Genomic DNA, 12,754 nt, shown 5'->3' with positions numbered 1-12,754 from the left:
TCTGCTCATGCTCAAATAAATAAAATACTTTTTTTGAAAAAAGAGAAAAAATTGGCTCATGCAATTATGGAGGCTAAGTCCCAAGATCTATGGTTGGCAAACTAGAGATAAAGGAAAGCTGGTGGTACAGTTACAGTTCAAGTCCAAAGGCAGAAAGAAACTGCTGTTCCAGCTTAGAGGCAGTCAGGAAGAAAGAGAATCCTCCCCCTTAGCTCTTTTGTTCCATTCAGGCTTTCAACTGATTGGATGAGGTCCTCTCACATTAGGGAGGGCAATCTGCTTTATTTAGTTTGCCAATTCAAATGTTAATCTCATCCAGAAACATCATTACCGACATAAGTTAGAATAATGTCTGACCAAATGTATGAGTACCCTGTGACACAAACTGACATATAAAATTAACCATCACAATATCAATACCACCCAAAGTTATCTTACAGATTTCATACAATACCTAGTAATGTCTCAACAACATTTTTTGTAGAAACAGAAAAATCCATTCTAAAATTCATATGGAAGTTCAAGGGACCCCAAATAGTCAAACTAATCTTGAAAAAGAACACAGAAGTCTCACACTTCCTTATTTCAAAACAAACTACACAGCTTCAGTAATTAAAACATTACAATGCTAGTATAAGACAGAAAATCAATAGAATAGAATAGAGAGCTCATAAATAAACTCTTGTAAGTATGTTCAAATGATTTTTAATAAAAGTACTAATTCCATTTAATGGAGAAAGGGCAGTCTTTTCAACAAATGATATTGAGTAAACTGGGTATCCATATGCAAAAGAATGAAGTTGGATCCTTACCTTACCCCATATTACAAAAATTAATTTACTTTATAAAAATTCAGTCAAAATGGATAATAAACTTAATGTAAAAGCTAAACCATAAAATCCTTAAAAGTAAGCAGGACAAGAGCTTCGTGACAGTAGATTTAGTAATGATTTCTTGGATACGTCATGAAAACACAAGCAAACAAAAGAAAAAATAGATACACTGGACTTCATCAAAAGTAAAATCTTTTGAGCATTGAAGGACACTATCAGTTGGATATGAAAGCAACCCACAGAATGGAAGAAAATATTTTCACACTGTATATCTGAAATGGGATTTATATGCACAATATATAAAGAACCCCCACAACTTAACAAAGTTAACCAAACAAGCAAAGAGGGCACCTGGGTGGCTCAATGTTAAGTGCCTGACTCCTGGTTTTGGCTCAGGTCATGGTCTCACAGTGGCAGCATCAAGTCCTGTGACTGGCTCTGCACTCAGTATGAAGTCTGCTTCAGATTCTTTTTCCGTCTCCCTCCCCTTCTACCCCTACCCACTCACATGGGCATGTAGGCACTGCGTGTGTGTGCATGCTCTCTCTTTCTCTCTTTAAAATAAAAAAATAAAATCATTTAAAAAAATAAGCAAAGAACTTCGAGTAAACATTTCTCCAAAGATTTGCAAATGGCCAATAAGCACATGAAAAGATGTTTAACGTAACTGATCATTAGTGAATGCAAATCAAAACCGCAATGAGGGGAGGGGGGTGGGGGAATGGGATAGGCCGGTGATGGGTAGTAAGGAGGGCACGTATTGCATGGTGCACTGGGTGTTATACACAACTAATGAACCATCAAGCCTTACATCGGAAACCGGGGATGTACGATATGGTGACTAACATAATATAATAAAAAATCATTATAAAAACAAACAAACAAACAAACAAACAAAAAAAACCGCAATGAGATACCTCTTCATACCAAGTAGGAGGGCTACTATCAATAAACCCCCAAACACTGATAGTTGGAAAGGATGTGGAGTCCTTTGCATTTTTGGTGGGAAAGTAAAATGGTGCAACTGCTATGAAAAAGAGTATGGCAGTTACTCATATAATTATACATAAAATTACCATATGATTCATGAGTTCCACTTCTGGGTATATACACAAAGGAACTGAAAACAGGAACTTGAACAGATATTTGTACACCATGGTTCGCAGCATCATTTTTCACAATAACCACAAAGTGTTAACAGCCTAAACTTCCATTGACAGATATGAGCACAATGTGGTATACACATACAACAGAATACTATTCATTCTCAGAATGAATGAAATTTTAACACATGCTATAATATGGGATGAATTTGGGCAACATTATGCCAAGTGAAATAAGACAGCTCCCAAAGGCCATTTATTGTATGATTTCACATTGATGACTTACCGAGAATAGTCAAACTCATAGAGACAGAAAGTGGACTAGTGGTTACCAGGGACTGTGGGGAGGGTGGAATGGAGAACAGTTATTTAATAGGTACACAGTTTCAGTCTGAGATGATGAAAAAGCTCTGGAGTGGTGGTGATGGTAGCACAATAATACGAATGTACCTAATGGCACTGAAAGGTACACTTCAAAATGGTGAGTTTTATCTTATGTATATTTTTCCATAATAAAAACCTTGAACAATATGTACCTTTATGATTGTATCTAGTACAACTATAACCCCGTATCACTGTATCTCATGCTCTTTCTTCAACACACCAGATACTTTTCCATCTCAGATCAGCAGTACCTACTCTTCCCTCTGCCTGGAATCTCTCCCTAAAGTCCCCCTTTCACTTATCTACCTTTTTTCCCTCTATCGTGTTTAATATTACCTGATAAATAATGTATTTATTTGTTAATTTACCTACTTACACTTTTGTCCACTAGCATATAAGATCAGCAAGAGCTTACATGTTTTATTTCTTGGTACATATTTTAGTACCTATAAAAGCACTGGGCACAAAATAGGTACCAATGATATTAGTTGAATAGATAGTTAAAAAATTAAGGAAGAAAACTTTTCTAAAATATTTATTTATTTATTTATTTATTTATTTATTTATTTATTTGAAACAGAGAGAGAGAGAGCACGGAGTAGGGGGAGGAGCAGAGCTAGAGGGAGAGGGAGAAAATCTCAAGCAGACTCCTGGCTGAGCATGGAGCCTGATGCAAGGCTCAGTGTCATGACCCTGAGATCATGACCTGAACAGAATCAAGAGTCAGATGCTTAACCAGCTGAGCCACCCAGGAACCCCAGGAATAAAACTTTTAGCATGACATGTGATTTCCAGTCCTACCATGCATTTTAACATAAGCAATTGTGAACATTTTTCTGGCTTACTTTATGAAGATTGACTAAACTTCTTTCATAGAATAAGCAGTGTTATTATTCATATCAAAGAAAATGATCAAAATTTTGCCCCTCCCATTTTTCTGTGTCCCTTTTATTTTGCATTGTGGTATAACTTTTTTTTTCTAATTAAAGAATTACAGTTGATGTGGACATGTTAATTTATTTGAGAAGATTGTGTCATTGTTTCTCTGAAAAAAAAAAAGCCCAATATGCTAGAGCAGCTCTCTCTCTCTTAACACACACACACACACACACACACACACACACGGAAGCACAAGCACAGAGATAACACAGACGTTGTATAATGGTTTTTCATACAATTTTTTTCTGGGGCAGTAGGAGAATCTTTGCCAAGAAATCAATATTTGGAATCTGTTTAGATCATTATATTTGAGTGACTGCTACCTGCAAATGCACAGAACAATAGGCCTGCCAAATATAATCTTGGGAAGAAAGGAGGTTTTTTTTTTTTTACTGGCATTACTCCACAATAAAATTTAGTAGCATGACAGACCAGTAGATAGAATAAGTGCTCTGTCAAGCCTTAACATACTGTCCAAATAATATACAAACACGTATGTCCCAAGTCGGGCAATTGAAGTTGTGGGAATATTTCTAATATGTGTTTGCTTTGTTTTTTAGATCGTCTATCAATCAGAAGCCACTGTGCTTGCATATAAGCGATACAGGCAGCACCATTTTGTGTTTTTACATTTTTATTCCCAACAAAATGAAATGATGGATCTGTGAATGTCTTCATTGCTTTTCCATCTATTAGATAAAATAAAAATGAATGCTGAAATAGAAAATGAGCAAGTCTTAGAGAATTGCCAAAAGTATTTACTCCTATCCAGCAACTCACATATTGAGACAAATATAAGGAGAAACCAATTAATTTGGGTAGCCAAATTATCTCATCACCTTGTAGTGTCATCTTCGATGAACAGTCTTAATAAAGAAGAAATGGAGGGAAAAAAGTGTGAGACAGAGTACTGCATCATAAAAGTGCTCAACAATTTGGATTGAAACACTAAACACATTCAAGACTGATATCGGACTGATAGTACCTATCAGTTGTTCTCTCCTTCTTGTGTCTGATTTTGGCTTAATTACTGAACGTGGGGACTCCTTTTTTGTGATTATACAGCCAGAATCATTCATTTCCACAAAGCATTTATAAAAAAACTAGAATATATGCAGTCCTGTGCTAGAAACCACACATTTAAAGATAAATAGAGTGTGAATCCTAACTCTGATCATTCCGATATCACTGACATAGAAACAGAAAATTACGTGAAAGCCTCAAGAATCAACTGAATCATGATATTGTCAATTACTATATTCCTTCCATCAGGAATGATTCTACCAATCGGAGGGCACTTGATTGATTTTTGTATTGCAAAATATGCATTTATTCCTTATGCATCTAAAAGTGAATACTTTGTGAATGAGAAAACTTCATTCTTTGCAATTGTATGTCAATTGATCAAGTAGCTATTGAATTAATTTTCTTCCTGAGGTGTTACAATGGAGCCTTTCTTGTATTTAAAACAGAAAAATAACTACTACATACACAATAAAGAGAGTTTCCTCTGGTATAAGCTAACAAAAATATAAAGTAGGAAACTTATAAAATATAATTAGTTATTTTGAGAATGAACATTTAGTATATATGGTGATATGTTGCATTGAATACAAAAACTTGTGGTGTTAAGTTTTGTAATCCTGCAAAACATGTTTTGTAAATCAATTTGGTTAAATTGTTTGGGTTCCATTTCTTTAGTTCATAGTAATACCTCCATAAGTTTTCTAGATTTCTCAAATGAGATAATAAATTTAAAACTCTTTTGAAATTGATAAAGGTAGAATATTACCCTTGAATTAATAAGATTTGCATTTGTGTCACCACTGGCTCATCTTGAGTAAGTCACTTAATCTCTTAGGAGCCTATAAAATGAAGAATTTGGTAAATGGTTTCTAAGGTCACTTTTAAAAATTAACAGCCTATGAATCTAAGATAAAATCACTGTAAAACACAAGTAATTATGATAATGCAGGACTGTATTGTCTGAAACTGTTTTATTTTTAAGGGAAGTATTTTATTGTTTAAAAGTAAGTATTTTATTTTAAATGCAAGTACAGTGTGGCATTCTCAGGCAAAGCATAATGAATTGGTCTGTTGGTGGTTAAGTAACTGTTTCCAATTTTTCTTTATATGGTGCCTCAGATACTCCAGTCTTCGATAACACAAACCAACATGTCTCCAGTTTCAAAAAACTTATTAGTGATTTCTCCAAGCAGTCAGAAACTTGCTTTTGCCTCCCACATAATATTAATCTGTGAGTTTTAAAAATACATAGGATATGTGAAGAACAGAACAGAATTAAATTTGGTATTTTTTCCTGAAAGTCTCCTCTCCAGAAGGCAGTGCTTCCAGGAATGGTCGCACACTGTCAGCTCATTTGTGTTGCCAGTGCTGCCACCTCGTTCCCAGAAGAGCATCTGTGGATTTTTGGAGAGAATGCTATACTTCTGGGAATGGTGCCCAGAACAGGCAAGCTTCCGTGTCATTTTACAAAGTTACAGAGGGGCAATAAAATCTTCATTTGCTGCAATCTTTTATGTGCAGTCATCAGTCCTAGGGCTAACAGCTGCAATATTCATATATTCTTATTTGTGGATTAAAAAAAAAAAAAAGAGGAAGACTTTTCCTACAATGGGAGTGTGAGATTTTCTCCTTCAAGCCCATCCCCTCCCCATCCTCTTTTCACTCTCAAAGGGACAGCACAAGCATTAAAATGACCAAAGACACAACTGACATCCATAAGAGATATGTACAAATCAAGTGAAGTTATTATTTCCCTTCAGCTCAAAGGAGCACCTAAAAATATTAGAAGAATCTTACAGGTAACTTGTATATTTTATGAAAGCTTAAGACTTACAGATATATAATGATTGGTTTAAAATTTGGGTATTTATTTGAATGAACATTAGAAAAGTATAATTGACATGCCAAGCTTGATATTTAATGAATGTTTTGCTGCTTTAGGACGGAGCTAAAGTAAATAGTGACACATTAATCTGCTGGGTTTTTTTAAAGATTTTATTTATTTTTTTGAAAGAGAGAGAGTAAGAGCACAAGGGGGGAGGGCAACAGGAGAGGAAGAAGCAGACTCCCCACGAGGAGGGAGCCCCATGAGGGGCTCAATCCCAGGACCCCAGGATCATGACCTGAGCCGAAGGCAGACCCTTAACCAACTGAGCCACCCAGGCACCCAGCACGTTAATCTGCTTTAATATGACTAGGTGCTCAGAAAGTCCAGAAAGGGTTAATTAAGACTTTAAATTGAAATATTTTACCATTATGCTTTGTAAGCACAAATAGTAGGATGATATAAGTTGGAGGCATGGGTTTTCATATACTGGCTGACATGTATTATCTCAATTTTTTTTCTCGGGGTAGTGTAACTACATTTATGCATGAATGAAATAAAATAGGTATGAGTGGGAATTGGTTTTGTGCTGTGTGTGTGTGTGTGTGTGTGTGTGTGTGTGTATGTGAGGGGATATGTTTTCTACTCTACGGAACCTATTTCAGATCACTGGTTTTAAAGAAGAGAATGTTAACACATAGAAGTGAAAGTTATTTAAATATGATATGAGCAGTCAAGAAGTTAAAATGATTAAGTCCTCAAAATAATATCAGGCACATAGTATAGATATTAAGTTGTAGCTATTACTACTATTACTGATAGCACTATAATTATTATTAGGTTTGGTTGTGATGAAATCTGCATATGTCTTCAGAGAGAGATACAAATTAATAACCTTAATTTTCTGTGAGTTGTGTAGAAGTAAGAGCTACAAAGTAAATATTGAAAGTATGATAAAAAATATTTAAACTGTAAATTTTTATGAAACTCTAAATAAGAACAAACCATTTCCTTAAAGTTTAGAGATGCTTCCTAATTCTGATAGGAGACTATCTGACCTCAAGCAGCATTGTGAAACTTCCAAAGAATAAGGCAATGTGGAAAGATGTCCAAGCATGTTAGAAACTTGCTAACACTCTAATTGGATAAAAATGCTAATATTTCAGAATACTCATTTATCATGTTTTATTTACTTGCAAAGCTTATAGTTGCTGGAGTAATTTCTAAGTAAACTTATCATATCCATTACCAAAATAGTTTAAAATAAGCAGGGACAAGCAAAGGAACTGGTAAGTTGCTTCTGTCAAATAAACTGGTTGATTGCAAAATTACAGATAGCTAAAAACTTAAGGCAGTAAATACTACCACAACTAGAATAGAATTTATTCTATTCACTCAAAATGGATTAATCGTTTGGTGTTGTGATTTTAGTTAGTATTCAGTGTATTATAAATGAGCCAAATACTGTGACCGTGGAGATCTTTAGTTCTGTCAGTCTTGGCCATTCAGTACAATGGAGTAGAGATTTTAGAACTTATGTAATAAATTCATGACATAGTCTAAAAGTGATTTATTGGGATGAACACAAAGAGCACGAAAGTCATAGTTGGTACAAAATAAGAACATGCTGTTCCACATGGTGAAATTCTATCCCAGAAAGTAATGCTCCATATCCTACAGCCACTCTCCTCCAATCCACAGCAACCCAGATATGTGGAAAACTTAAAAGACATACACAAAGCTGAAAAAAAAATCTATCATTATAAAGAGAGCCACTGAACTCTTGAAATGTTTCCTAAAATTTGTCTAGAATTGGGAAATTACAAGATTTTTTTTTTTTTCCTGAAAGTGAATGCAGAAAGCCTTCCCTTTTCTACTGAGGCAGAAGGACAACTTTAGTGGGTATTTTTCATGGTTAAAACCTTTAATATGTGACACTGTATGCATCAGTAGAGACTGCGTTTACATATTAGAATATCTGCAGTCCTATCAGCTCTGTGGGACAGCCTTCATTTATCTTTATAAATCCATGTATAGCAGTATTCCACATTCAAGAAAGACTGAACTCATTGATGACAAAACTGGACCATCAGTCATCAAGTCTTGACCATGGTACATTATATTATTTTATGTGTTGAGATACTTATAAATTCATCTGAAGTGCTACATGTTGAAAAGTATTTTGAACACTACAAAAACATTGTGGATGGACAGCAAAAGTAAAAGGTCTTCACATATAATTCCCCAAATTGGATAGCACTTTCGTATCTCTAAGAAATGCTTTTGTCTCTAGCGGTTGCAAACATCACCAGATCACTTGACACATTCAGAAGAACAGAATTTGGGGAGCCACTCAGATGGCCTCTTGGAACAAAAGTTTGTTATTCAAAACTGCTGATCTTATTTTAGTTAACAGTGAACACTCAGAATCAGGATTTATCACAAAAAGCAACTAAATAATTTTTCTAGTTTCCAAATATAAATATTTCAGTTGAGGTTCTCAGAATTGGTTAATATAAAAAGTTATATAACTTATCTTGTTAAATTAAGCTTTATCTTAATGTTAATTAAGTTTCAAGGATCCCAAACTTGATTACTGACTTGTAATAAACATTTTCATTCTAATTCTTCAAAAATTAGTTTTAAGCATGTGATTGTCACACTGATTAAAATAAAGGTGATTTTTGTTGATTTTTAAAATCTTTAACATTTGAGAGTATTTTGGTATAATGGTATTAGTTATTATAATGGTGATAAAAGCATGCATAATCTTTTTTAGGCAAAGAAAATTTATTAAATACTAAGTAAATAACAGTACAGCTGGTAAACAAATACAGCAAAACACAGGGGTTGTATGTAAATGACAATATTGTAAACTACCTTAACCTAAAAAATAGATAAATCTTCTTTGATTTTTAACCTGTTTGAAAGTATGACCGAATGTCCATGATGAAAAATCACATAGTGTCTATCAAGTAGATAGAGAATCTGACTAACTAAATTCATATAGGTTTACTCAAATGCTTGTTTGAAAGAATCTTTTGTGAGAAAGATCAGTTGTCTGATCAACTTGTAAATCACATAAATCTTTGATTCTCATTTGTTAGAGACCTTATTAAAGTCAATTTGCAAAGTCAGCAGTATTATAGTTAGTGTAATAAATGTACTGCTATTGATAAAAATATGTGCAACACTTTGTTTCAAAATGAATTTGATTTATAGTCCTCATGCCAATTGGGGGATATAATTGTATAATGCAGAAAGAAAAGAAATACAGTGATCAGAGAACCTGAAAAACTTCCCTTGGAAATTTAGAAATATTTCCAGGTCTTAGAAACAACAGTTGCAAGAATTTGAGACTATGACAAGTGACTTGTCACATTTGGTTACTGGACAGATTTCATTAGTCAACCTACACACCCAACCTACACACCAAGCTTGGCATCAAATGTTAGGACAGGCTGTGACAATAAAAGTGACATTCAGGAGCCCAGCCATTTCTTGGCAGTGCAAGCCATAATCTTGGTGCTTCAATAAAAAGACAACAGTTGAATAAATCAGCTACTTTTGGGAAGGGAACACTACCCAGAGAAGCACTTAATAGCTAAAAATGCGTATGAAGAAATGTGTTATCAATATTTGAAAGAAGAGAAATAGCTATAGGACCAGGTGGTCAATCTTTACTTGCTATAGTTATCTAGCATTATCTGATTATTGGTTATGGGAGGATAGTAACCCTAGTCATTCAAGATTATTTCACCTCTTTTCCCCTAAATAAACTCTCAGGCAACATTTCACACCAACCATTTGTCCTAAGGACAGATTGTTGACTCTGCAGACTACAGGAATATTCTGATTTTTAAGAGGCTCATTTTATGAGGACAAAAAAAGAGATGATTTTGGGTTTTCAGCCTAGGAAATTCAAATATCCAAGTACCTATGTGCCCCCAAATCTGATCACACACTAGTTTTCTTTAACTGATATTATGATCCCAAAATAATTATAAGTCTCATCACATTCACTGCTTGGATATCAGTGATTTAGCAATATCTGCTATAATTCCTTTTGTTGGGATTTGCCTGTATATTATGACTCACAAAGCATGAATATCCTGAATCCTGGAATATTAGTGCCAAAAAGAACTTCATGAACCATTTAATTCAATTTGTTCATTTTAGGACAGTGAAATTACAATTCGAACAATTTTAGTACTTTTCTTTTTAATGTTGCAATAATCAATTAGCACTATAGCTGGCTCTAAAACTCAGGTCTCTCAATTCCAAAACCAGTGTTTACCCACTGTCAAAGGGTTTCTTATATTTCTGAATTTAGTTTTTATTTATATCAAAAACCTGACCTTCTATCTATCTATCTATCCATCCAATCTGGATAATAGTGAAAAAATCCCTGATTTTTAAAATAATGCAATTAATATTCTCAAAAATAAAAACAAAACAAAAACCTGGCTTTATATTTTGTTATGTAACTAGTTAGGGGTAATGGCATTATGTTGAAGTGACTCCACTAAAGATCTTGAACATGAGTAAAAGAGGCACTTGAGTGATTGGTGGTTGACTGAAAAGATGCGGATTGGTGTGTGCATTTATAAAGTTAACTATCAATATTCAGGCCTTTACTATATGCCAGACATGATGATAAGTGCTTGACATATGGTAGCCTAAACAGTAACCAATGGAAGTGACGCAAAAGGTAAAGAGGGAGGGACATGTTCTCAATAATCGCTGTGCCAGACATTATCTATCTGTCAGACAGCACTTTATAAGGTCAACTAAAAAATAACAAAAGCTACTAATAAAATAAAATAACAAAAGCTACCATATTTTGAAGTGGATACTGTGTGTTAAGTCACATGTGTAAATAAGCTCATTTGATTTCTATAAAAACATCTCTTTTTTTTGCCCCAGAAATAAACTGTATATAAGAAAAAAGTAAGGCTCAGAAATTTAACTGTGGTCTATTGACTAAGCTCAGGTCCTCAGCAATATGCTCATTTGTGCCACGCACTCTCAATATTCATTTATCTTCATGACTGTCAAACTCATTATCTCATTTTCTTCAAAATGTTTCAGTACATGATATTCCCTCTGCTTAGAGTATTGTTCTGGACATCCTTTTTCTTTTTCCACCATCCATTTTTCCCACTAGACTAAGAACACCATAGATTTCGAAATATCTTTCACATTGTATCAGAATTTAGCATAGTACTGAACATAGAGGAAGTACTCTCAACAACTTAAAAAAAAAAATAGCATCCTTTCACCTCTGGAGCTAATGAATACTCTAGTGAACAATTAGTAACAAATATCTATTTGGATGTTTCTAATTATATTCATCTGTGTTCAGTCATCCAGGAAGAATTATTTCACAAAAAAATTAATACTGATGCTGCTAAGTGGACCCATCTGTATCCTGGACCTTGTACATTAGCTACTTCTGACCTTAGTTATAAAACAGAATTCTACTTTGGGATAGCTCTGTATCAGTCAGGGTTCTCCAGAGAAACAGAACCAATGGGATATGTGCATACCAATAATAACAGATTTATTTTCAGGAATTGGCTCGTCTGATTATGTGGGTTGGTAGTTGTGCCAGCTGGAAACTCAGGCAAGAGTTAATGCTGCAGTCTTGAGTCAAAAATCCATAGGGCAATCCAGGAGACTGGAAACTGAGACAGGATTCCTATGTTCCAGTTTTGAGGGAAAATTCTGTCTTCTCTGAGAAAACTCAACTTTGCTCTTAAGGTTTTCAACTGATTGGATGAAACACACATTATATAGTGTAATCTCCTTTGTTTGAAATCGAGACACCATAGTCTAGCCAAGTTGATATTTAAAATTTAGCCATCACAAACACCACGAATACTAGGAAAAATGAGGACTTCAACAATAGTGCAGACATGAAGCTTCCAGAGTATCTTTCTATGCGTTGTGTAAACCTTCTCTAAGTCTAAGTGGAGATGGTTGAAGGTGGCTTGAGGTTTTGTTAAAACCCCTGCCCATAGCCACCCACCAGTACTGATGATTGTGTGTGAATACGCCCATACTCTGAGCTATAAGAGACTTGGTAAATCTTGGCCACAAGTCTCTGTCTACAATCAGCTCCAGAGGGTATTTAGAAGTCACACTATCTTTGGGGTGCCTGGGTGGCTCAGTCATTAAGCATCTGCCTTCGGCTCAAGGCATGATCCCAGCGTTCTGGGATCGAGCCCCACATCAGGCTCCTCTGCTGGGAGCCTGCTTCTTCCTCTGCCACTCCCCCTGCTTGTGTTCCCTATCTCGTCTGCTGTCTCTCTCTGTCAAATAAATAAATAAAATCTTAAAAAAAAAAAAAAAAGAAGTCACACTATCTTCAGAGCCTAAGTATTTGCTTAAGGGTATGAGGTGTGAATGGAGAGATTATAGATACTTTTTCTATATCAAAATAACTGAGAAAGACACGTGATTGCTAAAATTGATGTCTGAAATGAGAAAAGAGGAAACTCTGGAATCTTCTGAGAACTCTAACTACATTCAGGAAGTTTTTGCCTGAAATTGCCCTGTAAAATTAATATATCTTTTCAAATATTCTTGATCTTTAGAAAATAGTTGTCATTGTTGAATTATGCCCCAAACCTAAGGGTCTG

Source organism: Ursus maritimus, unplaced genomic scaffold (assembly GCF_017311325.1).
Source record: "Ursus maritimus isolate PB19 unplaced genomic scaffold, ASM1731132v1 scaffold_8, whole genome shotgun sequence".
Taxonomy (NCBI): domain Eukaryota; kingdom Metazoa; phylum Chordata; class Mammalia; order Carnivora; family Ursidae; genus Ursus; species Ursus maritimus.
This window is presented reverse-complemented; position numbering follows the sequence as displayed.